Raw genomic sequence first — 23235 nt, 5'->3', positions numbered from 1 at the left:
CAAGGTGGTTCCTGGCTTAAAAGTGCTTCTCAGACGACTCCAGTTTATGGTGTCTCTTATTTCAAGGCCTACAGGTAACACACAGCTCACCACAATTTTTAAATACTAAATTATGTGGTATGTTGTGATTCTCTATAACTGTCTTATAATATCTTAGATGGTTAATGTCTCCTTGACTAAATTTAGCCTATTTTGAAGATAGTGGCCATATTGTATGCTTTTGTTTCTGTACTTTTTGAAATGTCGAGCCCAGAGCTGGGCACAACACAGATGCCAAAAATAGCCGCACAATCCTACACAAGTCAATTTCTGAGCTTTCATTTCTTCCATGAAATGAAGGGGGCTCTTTTAGGTTCATTCTAAAGTCTCCTCCAGGTTGTTAAGTCTATTTTTTTTATGATACATACAAACTTCTATAAAATCCAGAAATGAAGGAAGAAAATATGAAACATTTTTGTGAGCAACTACAAGGAAAGTTATTGTGTGGGAAGAAAAAAGCCTGAAACTGGCATTTTTGGTAGGCAAAATGTAAACTCCTCTGTGCTTTGTCTGAAAAGATTAAAGAAGAACTTTTTGGAGTTTGAAAATGAGGTTGGGCCCTGTGTCCCTTGGATACTGAAATGTGATTATTCATAGGCCTCATTTCTCTCTCTAGTTGAATGAACACATTGTATAGGTAACAAGACATTTCCATGGGCTCTTATCAAGTTGAATTGATTATATAATAACACAACGCTTAAAAAGGAATGTGGAGTTAGGGGCATGTGGAAGCAGAGGTATCATGATTTAGGAAAGAAATGATTGAATACAGTTACATTTTGAATACTGTTTGTTTGCAAGTGGTTGTTAAATATCACTGAGCACCTTTCCAAGGGCTTCTGAGGCCAAAGGATGTGGCTAACTGTAATCCCAAGACCATTGGCATTCTTCTGGTCCTGAGGCTCTTGGTGGAGAAGCCAGAGAGGTACTCAGTCCCTTTGGTGCTGTGTGTGTGTGTGTGTGTGTGTGTGTGTGTGTATGTGGTGCGGAATGGGGGCTGCTGGGAGTGGGTCATCTATGGTCTTTACCTACTCAATGTTCATTTTCTCTTTGTTAGCAAAACTATTTTCCTTTGGGGAACCTCCTCTCTTCCACTCAGGTTTAGGTATACAGGCTGGGGGGCACTAAAGCTATCTCCCTTGATCTTTTTCAGACACAGTTGAGTGACCCCAACCTGCACTGCAAATTCAAACCCATGGTTATAACGCTCAGTTCAGAGATGGGAGTAGGATCCAAGTGAGTCCAATAAGACTCATTCCTCGGCCTGTTCTCTTGCTAATGGGATCAGGTGCTAAGGACGCTGGAGGAGAAAGTAAGTCTGGGGCTGTCAAAGTCTAGGCCCTGATTAGAGAAAACAAAACCCGAACAATGAAAGCCAGCACAATATGGAGAGAAATGGAGTCCTAACATTCTTTGAGCATCTGGAGAAAAAGAAAGATTAAAAAAAATTCTTCTTCCTCTTCCTTTTTTTTTTTTTCTGCATCTACTCTTGGGATTTTAAGCATATGAGCCAATACATTCCAATCTCCTCCACTATAGGTTTTCTTGAGTCACTTTGAGTTGGGTACCTATCACCTCCAATTATCTTGACTATATAGGACTTTATCCTAATAGCAAGATATCTTGCCTCTTGTTCACTGCCAACCTCCTCTCTCATCTTCATATTTGCTCCAGGAAGGACCACATCTCCTGCTCTTATAGAGCCCAAGGCTCACTTCTGCTCCACATTGTAGGAGAAATTGCTCCACCCTTTTGCACATTGTCTCCCTGCCCTCTTCTCCACACATCAGCATGTGCCTGTTATACAGCTGCAGATGGCCGCACTGAGGTCCAGTCTCAGGCTACTATGCCAGTGCTTTTGTGTGAACTAGAATCTACCACTCCCTCTGAGCCCACCCCCCAGGGAGGCAGTTCTTCGTAGCCCAGGCTGGATCTTAACCCTGAATTGTGGGCCCATTTCCATCTCAGCCAGAGGACACTGTGCAGGGTACACAGGACAGCCTATCCTGAAGCCCAGAAGTACAAAGAAGTAAGAACTGGAGCCCTGAGGTAGAAAAGCAAGCCCTCTGCTACCCACACCCACTGTTCCTGTGGTCGGTTCCTAACGCATTGAGGGCAGCTGACGCTGCTTGTCTCCGTGGCATCTCCACGCTGCGCACACCTCCCAGCGGCCTCAGCAGCGATCACAAATGTTGATGCCGGCTAGGAAAACAGTATCACTTGTTACTTGAAAGCAATATTTCCCAGCTTTATTTAAATCTTAAGATGGTGAGTTTTCTGGAGGGTCCTCCTGAGTTCATTCTGGGGATCTTTACAGCCAATCTCTGTTGATGAAAGTCAAAGTCAACAGTTCAAGAAATCCAGCTGGAGGCCATCTGGCAATTAGCCATCGGAAAACCGAGCACAGGGTATAAAGCAGGACATTTGGCTATGACACTTTCAGGTATAGTTTTGGGGCCCCCACTGGCCTATCTAGTTATTTCAGTCTCCAGCGCTCCTGGGGAGACCCTCATCACTGTGTGGGAGACAGAGGAAGAATATGCGGGACCCATGCGAGGAAACGCAATTCCACTGGGCAGTCGCCAGCGGCGCGCAAGGGCTTTGGGGGCGCGGGCGACGGCGGCACTGCGGTGGTGGCAAGAAAACAGGACCCGAAAAGGATGGGGGCGGTGAGGAGACTGGGCGAAGTTCCAGGGGCAATTCTGGCGCAAGCCAACGGCGGGTGCCGGGTCCCAGCACTTGTCCTACCTTTGCCCAGGGGGAGGGGTAACCAGATCAGGCGGAGAGTCGGGGGAGCAGCCGGAAACGGGCGAGCGCGGCAGCCCGGGGGCAGCCTGGACGGCGGCCTCCGGAATCGCTCGGGCTCAGCTTGCCCCCTCCCTCTTTATTTGCCTCCGCCCCCACTCCCTCCTCCCCCTCACCTCGCGTCCTAAAACGCGGCGGGCGCCTTTAAGAGGGAGCTTTGGTTACCCTGGGGGCGGGAACCCCTCGGCAGATTGGGAGGCGGCGGCGCTCGCCCGCGATGCTCCTCACTTTCTGCTCCAGCTCCCGCCGCCGCCACCGTCGCCGCCGCCGCCGCTTGGATCGCCGCCACCGCCTCCTCCCCTTCCTCCTCTGCCTTCAAGCGTCGTTTTCTGCAGCAGAGAGAAGTGCTATGTCAGGAAAGTTCCGAGAGGGACTGGATGGGGCCATGCTCCCTGGGTTCTTCGGTAGGCGCCCGCGCGCAGCCCTTTGTATGAGGTGAGACTTGGGGTCCTCGGCCCCCGGACAGGTACCCGCCCGCGGGGAGCGCTTCGATCCGCCGCGTTGGGGAGGCTGTGCTGTTGGGCGGAGCGTGTGGCAGAGAAGGAGCTGGTTAGACCGAAGTTGTGCAGGAGAAGCTCGGGTTTTCGGGAAGGTTTTCGGCTGAACTTGAGTGATTTCTGCAGCCCGCGCCGCACGGTGGGGGCCCGGTCGGGACTCGGTTTCTCCGGGTGCCGCCCGCCTCGCTTCCTGACGCCCCCTGTCGCCATCCCCTGCCCGCTGGAGCAGTTGGGCCTTCTAGGAAACTGGGCGGCTGCAGGTTGGCACCCAACGCCGGCTTTTTCTCTGCCGGGCTTTCTCCTCCCGAAGCTAAGTGCCGGGAGTAAGAGGAAGGGGAATGGAATCCTCTTGAACTTTTACACTGTGCTTTCGTCCCTCTTTAGGGGTGAAATTCACCTCGTTTGCCCAAGTCGGGAGGCTCCCCGGGAGCTCCAGCAGTTTGAGAGCTTGCCTCTTACTTGTGGGTGAGCTTGCGGCGCTGTGTGTCTGTCTTTCAGCCCTGGTCGGTTTTCAGCGTCGCCCTGATTTTAAGTCCTCGCTTCCCCGCCCCTTTTGGGAAACATTCTGGTGGTTTTTTTTTTTTTTTTTTTTAAATATCTTTCAGGTTCAGGGTGCTATACACACACACACACACACACACACACACACACACCAACACCAACAATATATGTTTATGATATGTCCCCTGGGGTTGACCCAAAATTTCAAAGTGATCCTATAGTCTCTGATTAGATATTTAGACTGGTCTGGATACTTACGAAATACAGGTATCCCTCGTAGTAGGTAAGCAGTTTTTTCGGTGAAGCAAGGTGAGATTTTAACCATACCGTTTAAGATAGGATTTTCTCTTTATTTGTTTGTTTATTGGTGAATATGGTTTTCATTATGTCTTAGATTAAAAGGCTTCAACTAATTTCAAGGGTAGTGTTTCTAAGAATCATAAAAAAACACACACCCTCATGTTTCTTGCATAATCCGACATTACTTAAGACAGTTTTACCCTTGGATGAGGTATGTAATATGTGTAATTATTTTGATGAAACCTAATATATGAGTACATTTATTACACAAATGGGTAAGTTTTCTTTTTTCATGTGTCCTGTGGGTGAAGGAAGCCCATTTTCTCACACCCCCAGGTCTAATCCTGTTTCTGTTCTCTCCACTCACGTGGCATGCATCTGGTGTCAGCTGCAAATCGAAGGTGCTGATGAAAAGTCCCTATATTTTGTGAAGTGTTGCATAGCCAGAGTTTTAGTGACATAATTGATTACATCATCTAGATTATTTTAAACATTTAAAATAGAATGAGGGAGCTTATTTAAAGAAAAGAATATCAGAAGTATTTAAATTCTCAGTTAATATGCTTTATGTATAATCTCTGTGTGAAAAAATATTATCAAAATAGAGAGGGGGTATTGGAGGAAACATTTGTAGTGAGGAAGTTTTGAAAGGAAACCATTCCAGAATAACCATTAATACTACAACATTTTGTTTGGGATATAGATTTTCCTCTCTGAGTAAAATTTTATCACTCTGCTGTCAAATATACCAGAACTGAAACTTAAAAAAAAAAGAGCTCACTGTCCAAGCATTTTCTGAAAATTTGCAGCACATTGACCGTTCTTGGAAAAAAAATTTGCTTAGAAAAAGTCACATACTTAAAATCCTCACTGCAGTTACGTTTTACTTAAGTTTGCTGTAGTCCAGTCAGGAAAGTACTGTATTCAGTGAAATTTGGGGTTCTAAGGTGGGTGGGCCTTAGTTCCTAGAATACACTATTTTCTAGGAAATTTAACAATTTTGACATTTTGTATATGGTTTATTTGATTTGAAATGATTGTTTTATGAATGATGCTTTTTTTTTTTTTTTTTTAAGTAATCTTCACACCAGATGTGGGGCTTTAACTCACCACCCCGAGATCAAGTTTCATGCTCTGTCTACTCAGCCAGCCAGGTGCCTCTGAATTATTCTTTTTAAAGCTAAATATGTATATATCACACACACGCACACATATGCACACACATATATTTACAAAATCCATATCTGTCTGTCTATATCTATACTTACATATTTATATATCTGTATATCTGTAACAGGGAGAACTATATAGGGACTTGATAATATACATGCACTAGAAACACAGGTATAAGAGATCAGAAGCTAAAAATAGTTCCCGTTAAGGCTTGTCATCTCTTCAGCATTTTCATCAATTTCATCAATATCAGTTAAGTTAAAAAATACTGTGTTTTCCCATGTGTTCTTGTTCTTGCACAAGGCTTGTACCAGGGGGCCATATGCCAACGATCTTAACCACATGTTTATTAAAATGGATTGAATTATCCCATCAGTGGATGATTGAAGCAGGCATTTCTCATGCTTCAGTAATTTATCTTCAGTAGAGGAATCCCTAGGAAAAAATTAGCTTGTCAATATGATGTTTTCTTTTTTAACACTTCAAAAATGGCCTTCAGGGCATTCTCTGAAGGTCTGAGACTTAGAGAGTAGATCTTGAAGGCGTGGGAGGCAAACCTTGGGAAGTTTTAGTCCTCCAATTTGTGAATGGTGTCCTAAATAAGTATTTGATTTGAAAGAGGTACCCATTAATGCTTGGGAAAATAATAGCTATGATACAGTGCTCTAATCACTACAAGCAAAGCTTTGGAGTATTTCTTATCACATTCCACAGCTGAAGCGGCTACATTTTAACATATGTGTATGAAAATTAGGAATGAAGTGAAATAATCTTTTAGACTGATTTTTGCTCTATTTGCTAGGCATTTTTAAAAAAAAGGTGTTTATATTTGTGTTTATATTTGCCACAAATGCCCTTTACATTGTTGCAGGTGGCAATTTTATTCCTTTTTTGTAACTATGAGCTGTGTTTTAGAGTGAGTTCTTAGTGTTTACTTGAAACAGACAGTAATGTGTTTCATTGAGTTTATGTTGTCTCTTTGGCTTTCAAAAAATAACATTTGAGATATTTGATTATGAGCCTGAGATCACAGCCTTTCGGAACTGATGGGATCTTGGTCAATTATAGTTTCAGTTTCCTGGGAATTTTTTGTTTAAGGTCAGATGTGGCCCTGATTTTAACTGGATGATCCACAAAATAGGTACTTTCGTAACCACAAAACATGGAGAACATTCCAAATAATTTGCAGTTTGGGCAGCCCAACATGCTTCAGTGTTTAGTTGGCTTGAGGCAGTGTGCCATGCTTGTAAAAAATGGCTTTTGAAGCTGACAGTGAGCTGTTTCAGTCTTTGAGTTTGACACATAGGATAAAGTGCCTTTTAGCCTCTATGCTGGCAAATTCGGACAGGACTGGTAAAAGTAATTTGTTCTCATTTCTGTCTGTATGACAGAAGACTCAGAAAATTCAACCATGGAACTCTAGCTTAATATACTGGAAAGCTCATTCGTGTTTATTAAAAATGTAAGGAAGAGTTGGGAAGGTTGGATTTTAACATAGCTTTCAGACCTTGGGCAAAAGAGTGTATATTTGCAGTTAGGAGGGTCGTCTAGGGATCACCAATTGAAATTAATAATAACACTGTTATTATCAATATTTCCTTTGGGTGATAATTCTGAAGAAATTATATTCTCTTAGGCCCAGTTTAGACTGAAAAACATTCCCAACCAAATACTGTACAAATAACTAATCACCTGGCATATATGTTCATCAATTCTTAGATGATTTTCAGTTGAAACCCTTAGTGTCATTTTAGCCATAAGTTTTACATGCCAGTTGGGGTTTTTGACCAAAGCTGCTCTTTAGCTTCTTTTCTCGCAATTGACTAAGTCTTGTCTATATCATGAAAGCATTCAAAAAACACGTTAGGTAAAATGTTTTATATGGAAACCCTAAATGTTCTGCCTTGAGGAGGTCGTGCAGAAGAGCCGTGATTCTTTGTTCTAGCTGTTACCTTCCAAAGGGAGATGCTGTCACCTCTTCCTGTTTTGTTTTTTGTTTTTTTTTTTTTAAACACATTTTAGAGAAAGAACATTTGCAGGCATTTAAAGACGCTTGAAGTTTGGATCAGAATAAAAGTTTCAACTGAAAGTTACCTAAGAATCAGTTAACATTTGTGTCAGGTGTTCAGTACAGTCTCTGGCTGAGGATGTCTGCTGCAGGTTTTTTGATCTAAGTTGGTCCTGGGAGGATACGGATTCAAAGCAGGGTGGAGTGGAAAGGGGCTATTCCAAGCTAACATCCATTGGCTTCCAGAGGGGAAAGTGTTGCATTTTGGGCACAACTCTTAATGTGTACTTGCATTAAAAACCCATTCTTTTAATCGTTTTAGCTTATTTTTGCCATTACCTCCAGGCCAGATGTGAAGTAGGCTGTCTTCCTGCTCCATTTTGATACGGTTTGCCCAAACTGTAGTACCTTCTGAAGTTTTACGCTGCCCACCAGTAGCAGGAAGTCTGTTCTTTTATTCCTTCAGCTAGTTCCCATTCAGTACTTCTTAGACACTTTTCCTTTTTTTGAATTATTGAGTTCTTTCATGAGAGGAGTTTTGGATTTGAAGCTCCCCCATTTTCCATAAATAGGCTTTGGGTAAATTTGTTCCTACAGAGAGGTGTAGTGATGTTGGGAACTTCTCATTTTTGTTTCCATATTCTGTAAGTAGTTGCTATTGTAAGGTTTCAAATCTTTATTTTTCATCCTTATGCTATAATAGATATTTTTTTCTTATGATGGAAGTGACACATGTTCATTATAGAAAATTTAGAAAATCCAGACCAACAAAAAACCAAAAAAACCCTGAACAAACAGACAAGAAAAAATGTTAACAATTGTTAACATTTTGGTGTATATTTTTATATAATGTAGAAAAATACTATAATATTTCAGTTTCTAAAAATGATACTATACCATATATTTCTTTTTTTAATTTTAATTTTAAAATTTTAATCTTTTTTGGGGGGGGAGGGACAGAGGAGAGAGAATCTGAAGCAGGTTCCACACTCAGCACGGAGCCCAAAGCGGGGCATGATCTCACGACCTGGAGGTCATGACCCAAGCCAAAATCAAGAGTCAGAGGCTGAATCAACTGAGCCACTCAGGCGCCCCACTATATATTTCTTCTTAATTTTCACACAAGAATGAACCACATTGCATATCATGGAGTGATCTTTCATAACATTTTGTATACTGAATAATATTGTAGTCTATGAATGTAACATAATTTATTGGGGATACACCATAATATCAGACAGGTTTAACTTTTTTGTTTTTTGCTACTATATAGTAGTAAATATCTTATAGCTCAGTTTTTCATACATATCTGTGATTATCCATTTGAGTAAAGCCCTAGAAGTAGATTTTTTTGGTAGGGGTAAAGGGCATTGATGTTTCTTGTTGACCTTAAGTCACTTTATTATTCTCAATATCTAATCTATAGACTTGGTTATACTTTTCCTTCATTGCCTTCTGCAGTTTTCTTATCAGTGTCATATGAAATGCTCAAGTTGGATAGGATTTGAACCCAGACATGACTGACTAGGGCTTTATCTAAATGAAATAACCTTAGGTATTTCTAAGTACTCAACTGTAAGGTCCAGCCTCCACACCAAACCATTCACTAGTGCTTGGTCATAGCTGTAAATGCTATTACCATCTAAACAGGTACAGCAGTTTTAATTTGCCCTGAGAACGTTCTCCATTTCCATTTTCAGTCTCCTTGCGATATAGCATCTGACCTGCTGCCCCCATATCCATACACAATTGCTGTGTGGTAGAAGGAGTAGGTATTGTTTCCTATGTAATCATCTTCAGGATTTAAAAATGTCCCGTTTTCTGTCCTTTGCTGCCAACTCTGGGACTCTTAATGTCCTGTATTAATGGGTCTGTTTCTGTATATCTTTATTTTATCTATATCTTTTTCCCATTCTGTCATTAATGTAAAAACTCATCTTAACCAGAAATTACCTTTTGAAACCAGGTAAGTAGCAATCTGGCTATCACAGAAACCTGGTCACTTCTAGGAACAAAACTAGAGATAAAAATGGGCAAAACCAGGAAAAGGTCATGTGTGGAAACTTAAGGACAGATGGTTAAACGTAGAGAGAAGTTCTCCCCTTCATTTTTATGACCATAGTTACACGTAGCCATCAAACATGACCCTAAGGAATGCAGAGTCACATTTGCATTTTCAGGCATATTTTTCATTTTTAGAATTTGGTCCTGGATGTAAAAGGAAAGAGAAAGTAAACACATACACACCAAACATATTTTCTGGGCCAGTTATTCTTTTTTTCAGACATTGTTTTCTCCACTGTGAAACAATCTGCTTTCCTCATTTCTGCAAGTTGGTCTGAGGTTCTCTGCCCTTAGTACGCACTTCAGCATGAATTTTTTGTTTAGGGGAGTATCATTCCCTCTGTAATATCTCAGAGAACAAGAACCATGTCTTTGTATTTTGGCATAGACTGTCACAGGCATGGAAAGATTGAAAAGGTAAATTTTTTTCAGGAGATCATGTGAATGTTCACTGTTTACATGAGACTGATTTTACCATGAAATTTTTTAAAAGAACATTTATTGTGAAGTACATTGTCCGTATAAAAGTACATAGAACATATTTGTAAGTTAAAATAATTGAATACCCATGACCTACTACCAAGATTAAAAAGTATGATATACCTAGAATCCCTCAATTTCCTCATTCCGCACCTAATGACAATGCTCGCTTTATCCCGAAAGCAGCATATTCTTTTAGCATTGGTTAGTTTTGAACTTGATTAAAGAGAATTATATATTACATATACTTTTAGGCTTGCTTATTTGTTCACTGTTATGTTTTTGAGATTTGTCAATGTTTGTAGCCATAATTTGTTTTCATTTTTGTTCACGTTTTAGTGTATGAATTCCATAGTTTATCCATTCTACTGTTAAGGAACATTTGTCATTGTAACTAGGTTTTCAAAAGCACAAGTATTATCATAAAGTTTTCCATGATATTCTTTTATCTGTTTAATCATTGCTGCATCTGTGATATGTCCTAATTTTTTAAAGCTCATGATTTGCCAAGTTCTCTGGCTCCTTCAATCCTCAGGTGTGTAATTTCTCTTAATCTGTTCAAAGAACCAGGTTTTGGTATTGCCGATTATCTCTATTACGTGCTTGTTTCCCAGCTCTTTCATTCTTGTCTTTTATTTTCTTTCTTCTGTGTTTTCAGGTTTATTCTGCTATTTTTCTAATTTCTTAGGTTGGGTGCTTAGCTCATTCACTGTGAATCTTGCCTTATTAGAGGACAGTTAATTTCCCTTGAATCAATCACTACATTAGCTGCTTATCAGAAATTCTTATGTAGTGTTTTTTATCATACAGTGCTATTTGCTGTTATTTCTTTAAAACGGTGTTTCCTAATTTCTAAACATACTTACTTGTTGCTGCTGATTTATTTCCAGCCTACTTGTGATGTGGTCAGAGCATGTGGTCTCTATCATACCGGTTCTTTGATGCTTTTTGATGTAAGCTTCATGGGCTAGTGCAAATGTTCTCTTTTTAGTAAATGTTCCATGTGTAACTTGAAAATAATGTGTATTCTTCAGTTTCTTGGTGCAGTGCTCCATGTAGGTCCGTGTGTATCCGTAAGATGAAAGTTTTAACTGTGTGGTTTAAATATTCTTTACCCTTATTGATAGTTTTGTCTCCTTGATCATTCACTTACTGAAAAATTATAATAATGGATTTGTCAGTTTCGTCTAGGTAATTTACCTTTGCTTTACATATTTTGAGGTTTGTTATTAGATGCTTTTAAGATTAGATTTTTAAATATTGTATGGTAAGTTAGGCTTTTTATCATATATAATGACCTTCTAAATCTCTAATAGCCCTTTTTGACTTAATGTTTTTTCTTTGCTATGATATAGGGTTCTCTATGATCAACTTGATATAGCTAATGTTTTTAGATATATCTCTTGTAAATAGCGTGTAGCTGGGTGTTTGCTTTAGAGTTTAGTCTTTTTATATTTAGAATGAAGACTGGTATATTCAGATTCATTTATTCTTGTGTTATGACGTATTTTCTATTCTACTTTTTCTGTGTCTTTCTCCTCTCCTTTGTTGCTTTCTCTTGGATAGATTGATTTTCTACTTTCTTTAGTATTCTTTTTTTTTTTTAAGATTTTTAAATTTATTTGAGAGAGAGTGAGAGAGAGAGAGGGAGCGCACAAGCGGGCTTGTAGAGGGAGAGGGAGAAGCAGGCTCCGCGCTGTGCAGGGAGCCCTATGTGGGTCTTGATCCCAGGACCCTGAGATCATGACCTGAGCCGAAGGCAGAGGCTTAACCGACTGAGCCACCTAGGTGCCCCTTTAGTGTTCTTTTTATTTTGAGGGTTAGGAGATTTTCTACACTCAGTATCTATTTTTTTTAGTGGATACCCAGATAATTTTACTATGCATACTCATAATGATATTGTCTAAAGTTAATATCTTTGCCTTCTAATGTGGACTGAATTGTGTCTCCCCAGAATTCATATGTTGAAGCTCTAACCCCCAATGTGAATTTATTTGGAGATGGGGCCTCTAAGGAGACAATTAAGGTTAAATGAGGTCATAGGAGTATGGCCCTAATCCAGGAATATTGGTGTTCATATAAAAAAGAGGAAGAGACATTAGATCTCTCGCTCTTCCTTTTGCACATGCACAGAGGAAGGGCCATGTGATGACACAGCGAGAAGGTGGCTGTCTGTAAGCCAGGATGAGAGATCTCACCAGAAACCAACCCTGACAACACCTTGGTCTTGGATTTCTAGCCTTTACAACTATTAGCAAATAAATTTCTCTTGTTTAAACCACCAGTCTTTGGTATTTTATGTTAGGCCCAGCAGACTAATACACTGTTCTTCTAAAAAAATGCAAATTCCTTGGAATTTTTTTAACTCTTGTGATACCCACTCCAACTTATGTATTATTGCTGTTGAGTTTTTTAGTTCTAGCCTGTCTTTTACCTTCATAAGTTAGATGTTACTTTTATTGTTGTATACAGCATCTTTGTGTTTAACCATGTATTTATCAATATCTATTCTCACCATTCCTTCTTGGATGTCAGACCTTTTATGTGGGATCATTTTTTTCTGCCTGAAGTACATACTTTACTTTTCCTTTTACCTTTGTGTGTGTTAGAGAGAGAGAGAGAGAGAGAGATTGTTGTGTGGGATAATCCTTTTATTTCACCTTGTTTCTTGAAAGGGAGACCCCTTGGTATTGAGTTCTATTTGGACAGTTATTTTCGTTAGGTACATCAAAAAATATAATTCCCTTGTTTTCTGAATTTTACTATTGCCATTGAGAATTAAGCAGTCAAGTGATTTTTTTTTTTTCCTCTGTAGGGGAATCCATCTTTCCCCTCTGGTTCCTTCTAAGATCTTTTAAAGATACTCAGATATTCTCCCGCTCTCTCTCTCTCTTATTTCTGAATTTTCAATCTGATATTTCTGGGTATGAATTAAAAATCTTCTTGGCATTAGAGAGACTACATTTGAGAACTAGGATCTTTCAAGAATTCTGAAAACCTCTGTTTATTATCTCCTGAATATTTCCTCTCTCTATTAATTTAATGATCTCCTTCTGGAACTCTAATTGCATGTTTGTTAGACCTTCTATATTATCTTCCTTGTCTCTTATCTTTTTAATCTCTTGATTGCATTTGGGAAAATTTATGTTTCAACTTGCAGTTTAATAATTCACTTCAGCTGTGCCTAATATTTCACTTTGTTGCTTTTGTCTTAATATTGGTTACTGTATTTTTATTTCTAGAATTTTGATTCTTTTTCACATTTGCTTATCTCCTTGTAATTTCAACTATTATTTAATATTCTAATAACTTCTATAACCGAAGTCTTTTGGTGGGTCAGTTTCTTTTCTCCTCCTGCCTTTTTTTTTTCCCTAAGATTTTATTTATTTATTTGAGAGAGCATGAGAGACAGAGAGAGAAGAGAGCGAGAGCACACGGTGGGGGGCGGGGGGCAGAGCTCCATCCCAGGACCCTGGGATCACTACCTGGGCCGATGCTTAACTGAGCCACCCAGGTGCCCCTTCCCCTGCTTCTTAATCACTCATGTTGCTTTTATTATTTTAAGGTTTTTGTGATTTTTTTAAAAGATTTTTTAAAATTTATTTGAGAGAGAGCATGAGCAGGGGGCTGGGCAGAGGGAGAGGGAGAAGCAGACTCCCCGCTGAGCAGGCTTGATGTGAGGCTCAATGTGGGGCTTGATCCCAGGACCCTGAGATCATGACCTGAGCCAAAGGTAGATACTTAACCAACCGAACCACCCACATGCCCCAAGGTTTTGTGATTTTTGGCCATGAGCTGCTCACTTTCTTTGGAATTTTGTTTGTGGTAATTGTGTCAGGCCTGGGTTGAAGGTGGTTTCCTGCAGAGGGGGAAATATATTTTGCTTCTGCTACTAGCTTGGGCACTCTATTTACCTGGGCACATTTTAAATCAGATTTTTGCTTCAGAGTCTTTTTTGTTTGTTTGTTTTTAAATTTCAGTCCTAACTTGTGGTTATAGTCCTTTGGGGAACTATTTCCCCTCATCTATCTAACATCAGGATCAAGACCTGCAGTTTTCTTTTTCTTTGCCCTTTTGGCATGGAGGAGTTTGACCTCTGACATAGCAAATGTAGCCTTTTGAAGTCCTGGTTGCTGCTGGGGTCTTCTGACAAATATTATAATGCTATAATCCCAACTCAAAATTTGATTTAAATATGACTATACTAAAGAAACTGTTTGGTGTCTGAGATTGTAGATATGTCCAACATAGGATGTCTTTTTTTTCAGCTTAGTATGTAAACCTTAACTAATCACTATAGGGTGTTTGCTTTTGAAAAGAAAAAGCAGACCCTAATGTGTCAAAATACAATGGCAAGCTGCTTACATTTTTTTTCTCCCTTGAACTCCAATTTTATGATTTATTTTCCTCTGCTGATAAATTTGAAGTATTGGTATTAACACTTTCTCTTCCTAAGCTGTAAACTTTATGTTGTTTACAGTCACTTTAACTTTAGTTTTGTATTTTCGTCTTTAGAGAGTTAGTGTAGGCATTCTATTTTAAATTAATTGGTTATACCTGGTTTCATCTTTGAGTTTGAAAAACACTGCCAGTCACATTTAGTTTAAAGGGAAAGTTAAAAAGCCACCCATGATCCATCCACATTGCCTTTATTTATTTAAAAAACTAAAAAAAAATTTTTTTGATGTAAAGTTCGATGATTCATTAGTTGCATATAACACCCAGTGCACCATGCAATACGTGCCCTCCTTACTACCCATCACCAGCCTATCCCATTCCCCCACCCCCCACCCCTCCAAAGCCCTCAGTTTGTTTCTCAGAGTCCATAGTCTCTCATGCTTCATTCCCCCTTCTGATTACCTCCCCTTTCTTTATCCCTTTCTTCTCCTACCGATCTTCCTAGTTCTTATGTTCCATAGATGAGAGAAACCATATGATAATTGACTTTCTAAGTGACTTATTTTACTTAGCATTATCTCCTCCAGTGCCATCCATGTTGCAGCAAATGTTGAGAACTCGTTCTTTCTGATGGCTGAGTAATATTCCATTGTATATATGGACCAAAACTTCTTAATCCAGTCATCTGTTGAAGGGCATCTCGGCTCCTTCCACGATTTAGCTATTGTGGACAATGCTGCTATGAACATTGGGGTGCATATGGCCCTTCTCTTCACTATGTCTGTATCTTTGGGGTAAATACCCAGTAGTGCAATGGCTGGATCATAGGGTACCTCTAATTTTTAATTTTTTAAGGGACCTCCACACTGTTTTCCAGAGTGGCTGTACCAACCTGCATTCCCACCAGCAATGTAGGAGGGATCCCCTTTCTCAGTATCCTCTCCAGCAATTGTTGTTTCTTGCCTTGTCAATTTTTGCCATTCTAACTGGCGTAAGGTGGTATCTTAGTGTGGTTTTGATTTGAATTTCCCTGATGGCTAATGATTTTGAACATTTTTTCATGTGTCTTTTAGCCATTTGTATGTCTTCATTGGAAAAGCGTCTGTTCATATCTTCTGCCCATTTTATGATTTATTTGTTTCTCGTGTATTGAGTTTGAGAAGTTCTTTGTAGATTTTGGATACCAGTCTTTTATCTGTAATATCATTTGCAAATATATTCTCCCATTCCGTGGGCTGCCTCTTAGTTTTTTTGACTGTTTCTTTGGCTGTGCAGAAGCTTTTTATCTTGATGAAGTCCCAGAAGTTCATTTTATCTTTTGTTTCTCTTGCCTTTGGAGATGTGTCATGAAAAAGGTTGCTGTGGCTGATGTCGTAGAGGTTGCTGCCTATGCTCTCCTCTAGGATTTTGATGGATTTCTGTCTCACATCGAGGTCTTTCATCCATTTAGAGTTTATCTTTGTGTATGGTGCGAGAGAGTGGTCAAGTTTCATTCTTTTGGAGGTAGCTGTCCAATTTTCCCAGCACCATTTATTGAAGAGACTGTCTTTTTTCCACCGGATGTTTTTTCCTGCTTTATTAAAGATTAGTTGCCCAAAGAGCCGAGGGTCCATTTCTGGGCTCTCTGTTCTGTTCCACTGGTGTGCCCTTATTTATACTCTCAAAAGCAGCAAGTGAAAGATGGCAAACTGTAGGGTTCTTCTGGGTGGCTCACTTTGGAAAAGGAGTAATTATTCTATGCTTATTTCTGATGGTTACATCTTGGTAAATATTTTAAGAAGCATATAGTTTTTCCTTTTGTTATTATAACATACTTAGTTTTTCCCTTTAACCCTACGTGGGTTAGATGCGTGGGCACAGCCTTGGTTTTGATGAACAGTTAAAGTCGAAGAAGTTTAAGAACCTTACATTTATTTCTCCATACTCAGTTACTGTGGATTAGCTATAAAAACTTACATACAGTGATAAAATGAAGCCAAAAAAAGAAGACTAAAGTAATTAACTTGATTGCCTTTGGATAATTATTCCATTCATCAGGTGCTAATTATCCATGTCATCGAGTTAGCTTTTATTATTTTCTGTGCTCTTTTTATGACATAATTTTTTCTTTTGCATTATGAGTTTTAAAGTCCATCTTTTTGTCCTACTAATTTTCCTCATCTTGTGTAATGAGGCACCAGTACAGAAATGATTTCTGAAGCTTGAATATTAGAATCTTATCCTGGTAAGGTCTTTCTTTCTTTTTCTTTTTCTTTTTTTTTTTAGATTTATTTATTTATTTGAGAGAGTAGGAGAGAGAGAGAGTGCTGTGTGAGTGGGGGGGGGGCAGAGGAGGAGAATCTTCAAGCAGACTCACTAAGGTTGGAGCCAGATGTGGGACTCCATCTCGTGACCTGTGAGATCATGACATGAGCTTGAAACCAAGAGTCAAACACTCAACCAGTTGAGTCACCCAAGTGCCCCATTATTCTTGTAAGGTTTTTGCTCATATCTAGATTCTAAGTTGGAATAAAGTTCCAGGAAAAGATCTTTCTGGTAATTATTTTTTTAATGAATAGACAGAATACTCATACGAAAAGCCATGTTACATAAAGCATCCATTTAGTTTGTGGCCCTGTAGAAAGGGAATTTTCTGTTTACCTAATATAAAATTGAGACGTGGATTGATCATTTCACTGAATGCTGTCCCTTCTAGAATCTATGTGAAATTCTGCATTTCCTACTCAAATCCAGCATAATAAAGTATTCTGCATATAAGAAGAATTTTCCTATTTGTTTCATCAACCATTAGGCAAACTCTACATTTGGGCCATTCTAGTGCAGTGGTTCTTGCTGTTATCGTATATATAGAATACACACACACCTGCATGCACACTTGTGCACCACGTTCTGACATCACTCTTTCTTTCATAGGCTGTGTCTGCTAGGGGATATCAGGTGAGATGTGGGCGTGAATAAAGTATATACAACTAGAAAAACCCCACATAAATACAAGCAGTGATGTTCATACAGCAATATTTAGTGCTCTTCTTCCTCCTTGTGTGTGTGTGTGTGTGTGTAAGAGGAAATCCAGGAATTGCAGTTTTGACTCTTGTGTATGCAGTTGACATTGGGCTAGTGAATTCCCTCGGGGTGCTTGTTACCGGCCGTATGTCAGTTGCATCAGCACCTTGGAACTTGCAAGGCTTCTGCTGATGCTGTGATCTTTGAGCAGAGGACTAGAGGACTAGCAACCGGCACCTTACTGAATGGCAGCATCAGTGGTACACTATCAGTGGGGAGCCACTAACGAACAAACACTACAACCCAAATCCTTTCTCCCTCTGATTTGTGATGCATGATAAGAAATTGTTCTTTGGAGTTCAGAATACAACCATTTTATCAGCTTGATTTTTTTTTAATTTCTAAAATTCAAAATGAATATTGCAGATTTTCTTAAAAAAATTTGTTTGCTGAGGGGTGCCTGGGTTTTTCAGTGGGTTAAGTGTATGACTGTTGATTTCGGCTCAGGTCATAATTTCAGGGTCCAGGATGGAGCTCTGTGCTCAGGAGGGAGTCTGCTTGAGATTCTCTCTCCCTGTCCCTCTGCCCTTCTCTCTTGCATGCTCTCTCTGTCTTTCTCTCTCTAAAATGAAATAAATAAATCTTAAAAAAATTTGTTTGCTGAGGCATGATTTTTTTTGGGGGGGGAGCAGGGTGAGTATTGGGAGTACTTTGAATTTAGAATGACAGTTATGTAACAGGTTTCGCTTAGCGTGATCCTTCCCCGTCATTGGATGTACAGCAAACTTGATTGAAAATTTAAATTTAGAAATAATAGAAATGGAAATAAGGTTGGGTTAGAGGAGATAGTCATTTTTATGCTTGAATTCTGCTATATGTTAGGATTTAGTAGAGTCCTTCAGCTAGTGAGTTTTCAAGAACCATTTTCATGAATTTAAAATTATTTGTCAAGAGGTGCCTGGGTGGGTCAGTTGGTTAAGCAGTGGAGACTGGATTTTGGCTCAGGTCATGATCTCAGGGTGGTGAGATGGACCCTATGCTGGGGTCTGGGCTCAGCGCAGGGAGGCTGCTCAAGATTCTCTTTCTCGCTTTCCCTCTTCCCCTCCCTGCCCCTGCTCGAGCGCACTCCCTAAAAAATTATTTGTCACGTATTTGGTTTCAGAAAACTTTTTTCAGGGCCCATGTATTTTGTAAAGTTGTATTTATTCTTTCAGTGAGAGAGTCCTGCTTTTCGTCTTTATTATATTTTATTTTATTTTACTTCTTATTCCCTATGACCTATTTTCTCCTGCCCCGTACCCACTAAAAAATAAAGCAGAATACAAAAAATAAATGATAACTTTAAAACCAAAATATACTAGTCTTTAGCCTAGTACTTTTGGGTTCATCATAGTGGATGATATCACACTATCACAGAACATGAGATTTAGAGGATGTTACAAGAATATGCGGACACATGTAAGTGAGGAATTATGTTTTTTCTGTTTTCTTCTCTTTGAGAATCCTGAGTTTTCCTTCACAGCACACATACTCCATTGGTTATTTTGTGTGTGTGTGCATTTGGTATGAGTCAGGGCTCTCCAGAGAAACAGACAATAGGAGATGCTTGTGATTTATTATAAGGAATTGACTCATATGATTATATAGGCAGATGTGCTATGATCTGCCATCTGCAAACTGGAGACCCAGGAAGGCTGATGGTGTGGTTCTGAGAACTAGAGGACCAGTGGTGTAGGTATCACTTGAGGGTAGAAGACTGCTGTTTCAGCTCCAGTAGTCAGGCAGGGTGCAACATCCCCTTTCCTCTGCCTTTTTGTTTTATTCTGGCTTTCCATGGATGGATAAGGCCCCACTACACTGGGGAGAATAGTCTGCTCTACTCTACCAATTCAAATGCTAATCTCATCCAGAAACACCATCATAGACACACCCAAAAATAACGTTTAAATCAGGTACCCTCTGTCCCAGTCGAGTTGACACATAAAATTAACCATCACAATGAGTCTCCACACTACACTTGTGAGTTACATAATATCAGGAGATGTGTTTTGTTCTCCATTGTATGCTGTGCTTAGTCAGAAGCTGGCTTAGAGCAGGTGCTTAATAACTATTTTTTAAAGGAAAGAAGGAAATTAATTTAAAGAAGTACATAAGTCAAGCTGTAAATTCTATGTCAAGGATTTATATAAAACACATGGGTAGGGGGACACCTGGCTGGCTCAGTCAGTGGAGTATGCGATTCTTGATCTCAGGGTTGTGTGTTCAAGCCCCGCGTTGGGTGTAGAGATTACTTAAAAATAAAATCTTTAAAATATGGGGGTAGCATGGTGGAAGACTGAACATCAGGACAGAATATACAAGTGAAGGTAATTTCAATTGGCACATGATGATTCTGTTGACGTTGTCTTTGTCTTTATCTGGTGGCTACTTTGACTACTAAAACTGAAGTCTTACTTCGTAGATTTTTGAACTCTAAGTATTTTAAGTATGACCTTTAGATTCTTCAGAATCTTCCCAAGTTAACCAGAATTATTTTGATCATGGCAGTGAATCAAGGTCAAACAGAGATCTGCCATTATTTCTGAGGATGAGTCAACAGTGCTCTTCAGCAGTCTTATTTTGAAATGGCATACTAAGAGCAGAATGATCTTTCATTCTGTGCTGGTTCTCCTGTGTTATCTTCTAGCTTCCCACTCATGAAAAAATTTGTAATTGCATATTTTCCCTTATGTTCATTATTGGAATTTGCTATGGTCATGAATTATATTTTCATATGACAGGACCAAGGGACCAATGATTTTAGCAGTCTTTCAAAAAATAAAGATATACAGTTGACCACTATGTATATAATCGAGAGGTTATTTGAGGCCTTTGGTGATATCATTTAGGTCCTCTGATTCTACATTCTGTGAAATTTCTATGATACTGTAGGAGAACATAATGTCCAGTCATTGCAGGTGAGGTGAGGTGAGGTGGTAAGTGGTGGGGTAGGGAGTCTCATAAACTGTCTTATGCCAAGAGATGATGTTTGAACCATCTTAGGCAGTGACATTGCCCAGATATGTAGGAAGAAAGAGGAGACTATGGTATAGGCATCTTTGTCCCTCTTGTTTTTAGTGGGTAGATAGCATGTCATATGAATCACTGCCAACTAGCATAGTACCTGGCACATGGTTGATGCCCTTGACATTTTTGTTGAATTGACTTGGCTGGAGCTCTCAGGGATAGTCACAGTCACAAAAAATGTTGTTATGAAAAACAAGCTATATTATAGTTGCACGTGGAGATATAGGAATAAACTGGACATGGTTGTAGTGGACTGTTTCTGAAAGGTCTAGGAAAGAATATATAGACTTCTAACATGTTTGAAGCAATGAAAGAACAAGAGAAGCTATCCCTTTTGTTCTGAAAAGAGACTATCAAAAGTCACTGTTCTGAATAAAGGGGGGCAGAAGCTGGAGTGGAGAAGGTCAGAGGAAGAGACACAAAGGTATGTCAAAATCATAGTGCAGAATCTTGAAGTGAGAAACAGATTTAAGTTCATTTTGGGGTGAGATATGAAAAATAGTCAACTGCAAGGGTGATGGACGAGTATTCCAAATGTCACTCAAGTGCTGGTGTTGTGGAGGACGTGGTTTTCCTTTGTGGCCTCAGTAGAACTGCTGGCTTATATTTATTGAGCTCTGATTACATGTCAGTACTTTACATTTGTTGTCTCATTTAATGCTACGGCAGCTTCATGAAGTAGGGTGTATTATGATCATCTCTGCTTTCCCGAGGAGCTGAGAGATGAGGTAACCTGCCTGATGACACACAGCTCGTAAATAGCAGCTGGGTACTCCGACCACTACTAAGGTGGACACAGTGAGCATCTGGAGGAAGAGCATGGAGGTGCTCAGTAGAAAGCTTATGGTGGCCCTTGACTGACTTTTTATTACCTATGAAGGACATGCCAAAATCATTTGTAGTAAGAGGCAGTGGAGAATAGAGTACCAGCAGTTTTAGAAGAAAATACCAGTGTGATGGTGGAAAACATTGACTTTTGATTCGATAAATTTATTGGAAGGCCTTGGAAACAAACTCTCATTGCTCAAACTTTGTGACTATTAATGAAAAATTAGGGGCGCCTGGGTGGCTCAGTCGGTTAAGTGTCTGCCTTCAGCTCATGTCGTGATCTCAGGGTTCTGGGATGGAGCCCTGCATCGGCTCCCTGCTCAGCAGGGAGTCTGCTTCTCCTCTGCCTCTGCAGCTCCCTCTGCTTGTGCTCTCTCTTTCTGTCAAATAAATAAAATCTTAAAAAAAAATTAAATGTCTAATTCTCATGCAGATAGGCATATGGGGTCAGATGGGTACAGAGTTACTTAAGAGAATAGGTTTAAAGAATGGAGCAGCAAGTTGAGCTGTACCCAGAAATTCAGATGATGCTAAAGTGGGATTAAAAAAACCCACAAAACAAAAAGCCTTTTGTGGAATAGCATGAAAATAAACAAAAATAAGCAGGCTTTTTTGTTTGTTTGTTTTTGTTTGCTTTGAAATTGCATTGATTCCCAGGTGATGTTTGTGTGAACCAGAAGGGTGATCTAGAGATTAATATGAAAAAATAGGCACTGTTTCTTTAGTAGGTAAATAATTGGAGGAAATATGGGGTACTTTTAAAAGTAGTGACTAGATAAATTATCATATTTAAAATTTGCGGATTTGAGGATAACAAAATTCTGTTCTCATAAATCTGTTATACCCTTTATTGATGAAAGTACATTTCTTGTATAATAGCAGAAGCAGTAGAGTAATTCCCACCAGTTTCTAAATTTTTAAATATTGTGTTATGTTTTAACTATGGACAATAGGAATGATGAGCTAGAAGGATGCTTATTTTGCTTTCTTAATGTCTTCCTAAGGAGTAGTTTATTATTATTTTTTAAGAAATATGTCTTTTAAAAAAAGAAATATATCGTACCATTGAAAAGAACTATTCATATATATATTTTTAGAATGTATGAAAATGCTCATGTAGAATTTTTTCTTTTTTTTTTTAGAAGTTTTTCTTGAATATAGGAAAACTTGTTAAGATTTGGAAAATACAGAGAAATACAGAAAATACCGAAAAAGTTATTGCTAAAAAACTTACTGGTCAGAAACCTCTGTTCATGTTTTGATGTGTTTCCTTCCGACCCCTTTAAAAAATGTAAACATAGCAAGAGCATACTGTATAAACAACTTCGTAGTTTGTTTTCTTCACTCAACATGCTTGCATAATATTTTCTTGTGTCATTAAATACTCTTCAAAAAAAGTTTTAATGTTTAATGGCTATCCATCATTCTACGATACAAATCACATAATTAGCTCAAACTATTTCACAAATGCGAACCTTTAGGTTGGTTTTATTATTTTGTTATCGTGTACATGAAATTTTTTAACATCTTTATTGAGATATAGTTAACATTTTATGAAATTCAGCCATGTCAAGTGCATAATTCAGTGGTGATCAGTAATTTTACCAAGTGGCACAGCCATCACCATAATTGGTTTTAGAACATTTTCTTCCCCCAGATAAGATCCCTCACACCCATTTATAGTAATTCCCCCCTCCCATCCCTAGTCCCAGGCAATTGCTAATCTACTTTCTGTCTCTATACAATTGACTTTTCTGAATAATTCATATAAGTGAAATTATGTAACATGTGGTTTCTTGTGACTGATTTCTTTTGCTTACCGTAATATTTTTGAGGTTCATCCATGACATAGCATATGTCAGTACTTTATATTCCTTTTAATTGCTGAACTGTATTTCATTGTAAGGATATAATACATTTTGTCCATCTGTACATCAGCTGATGGACAATTTAGATTGTTTTCAGCTTTGTGCTATAAGAATATGCCGCTATGAATGTTCATGTGTAAGTCTTTGTGTGACACACATTTTCATTTGTCTTGGGCTAATACCTACGAATGGAATTGCTGAGTTG

The 23235-nt window shown here is 39.1% G+C and overlaps 1 protein-coding gene across 1 annotated transcript in view; it reads left to right on the top strand.

The window, feature by feature from the left end:
- Nucleotides 1-3174: 3174 nt before the first annotated feature.
- Nucleotides 3175-23235, top strand: part of GPR63 (G protein-coupled receptor 63) — a 48497-nt gene continuing 28436 nt past the window's right edge. Inside the window, exon 1 of the mRNA XM_008705027.2 lies at nucleotides 3175-3279. The gene's annotated coding sequence lies outside the window, so the exon portion shown is untranslated. The remainder of the gene's footprint in view (nucleotides 3280-23235) is intronic.

The sequence above is a fragment of the Ursus maritimus genome, unplaced genomic scaffold (assembly GCF_017311325.1).
Source record: "Ursus maritimus isolate PB19 unplaced genomic scaffold, ASM1731132v1 scaffold_13, whole genome shotgun sequence".
Lineage (NCBI taxonomy): Eukaryota > Metazoa > Chordata > Mammalia > Carnivora > Ursidae > Ursus > Ursus maritimus.
This window is presented reverse-complemented; position numbering and strand designations above follow the sequence as displayed.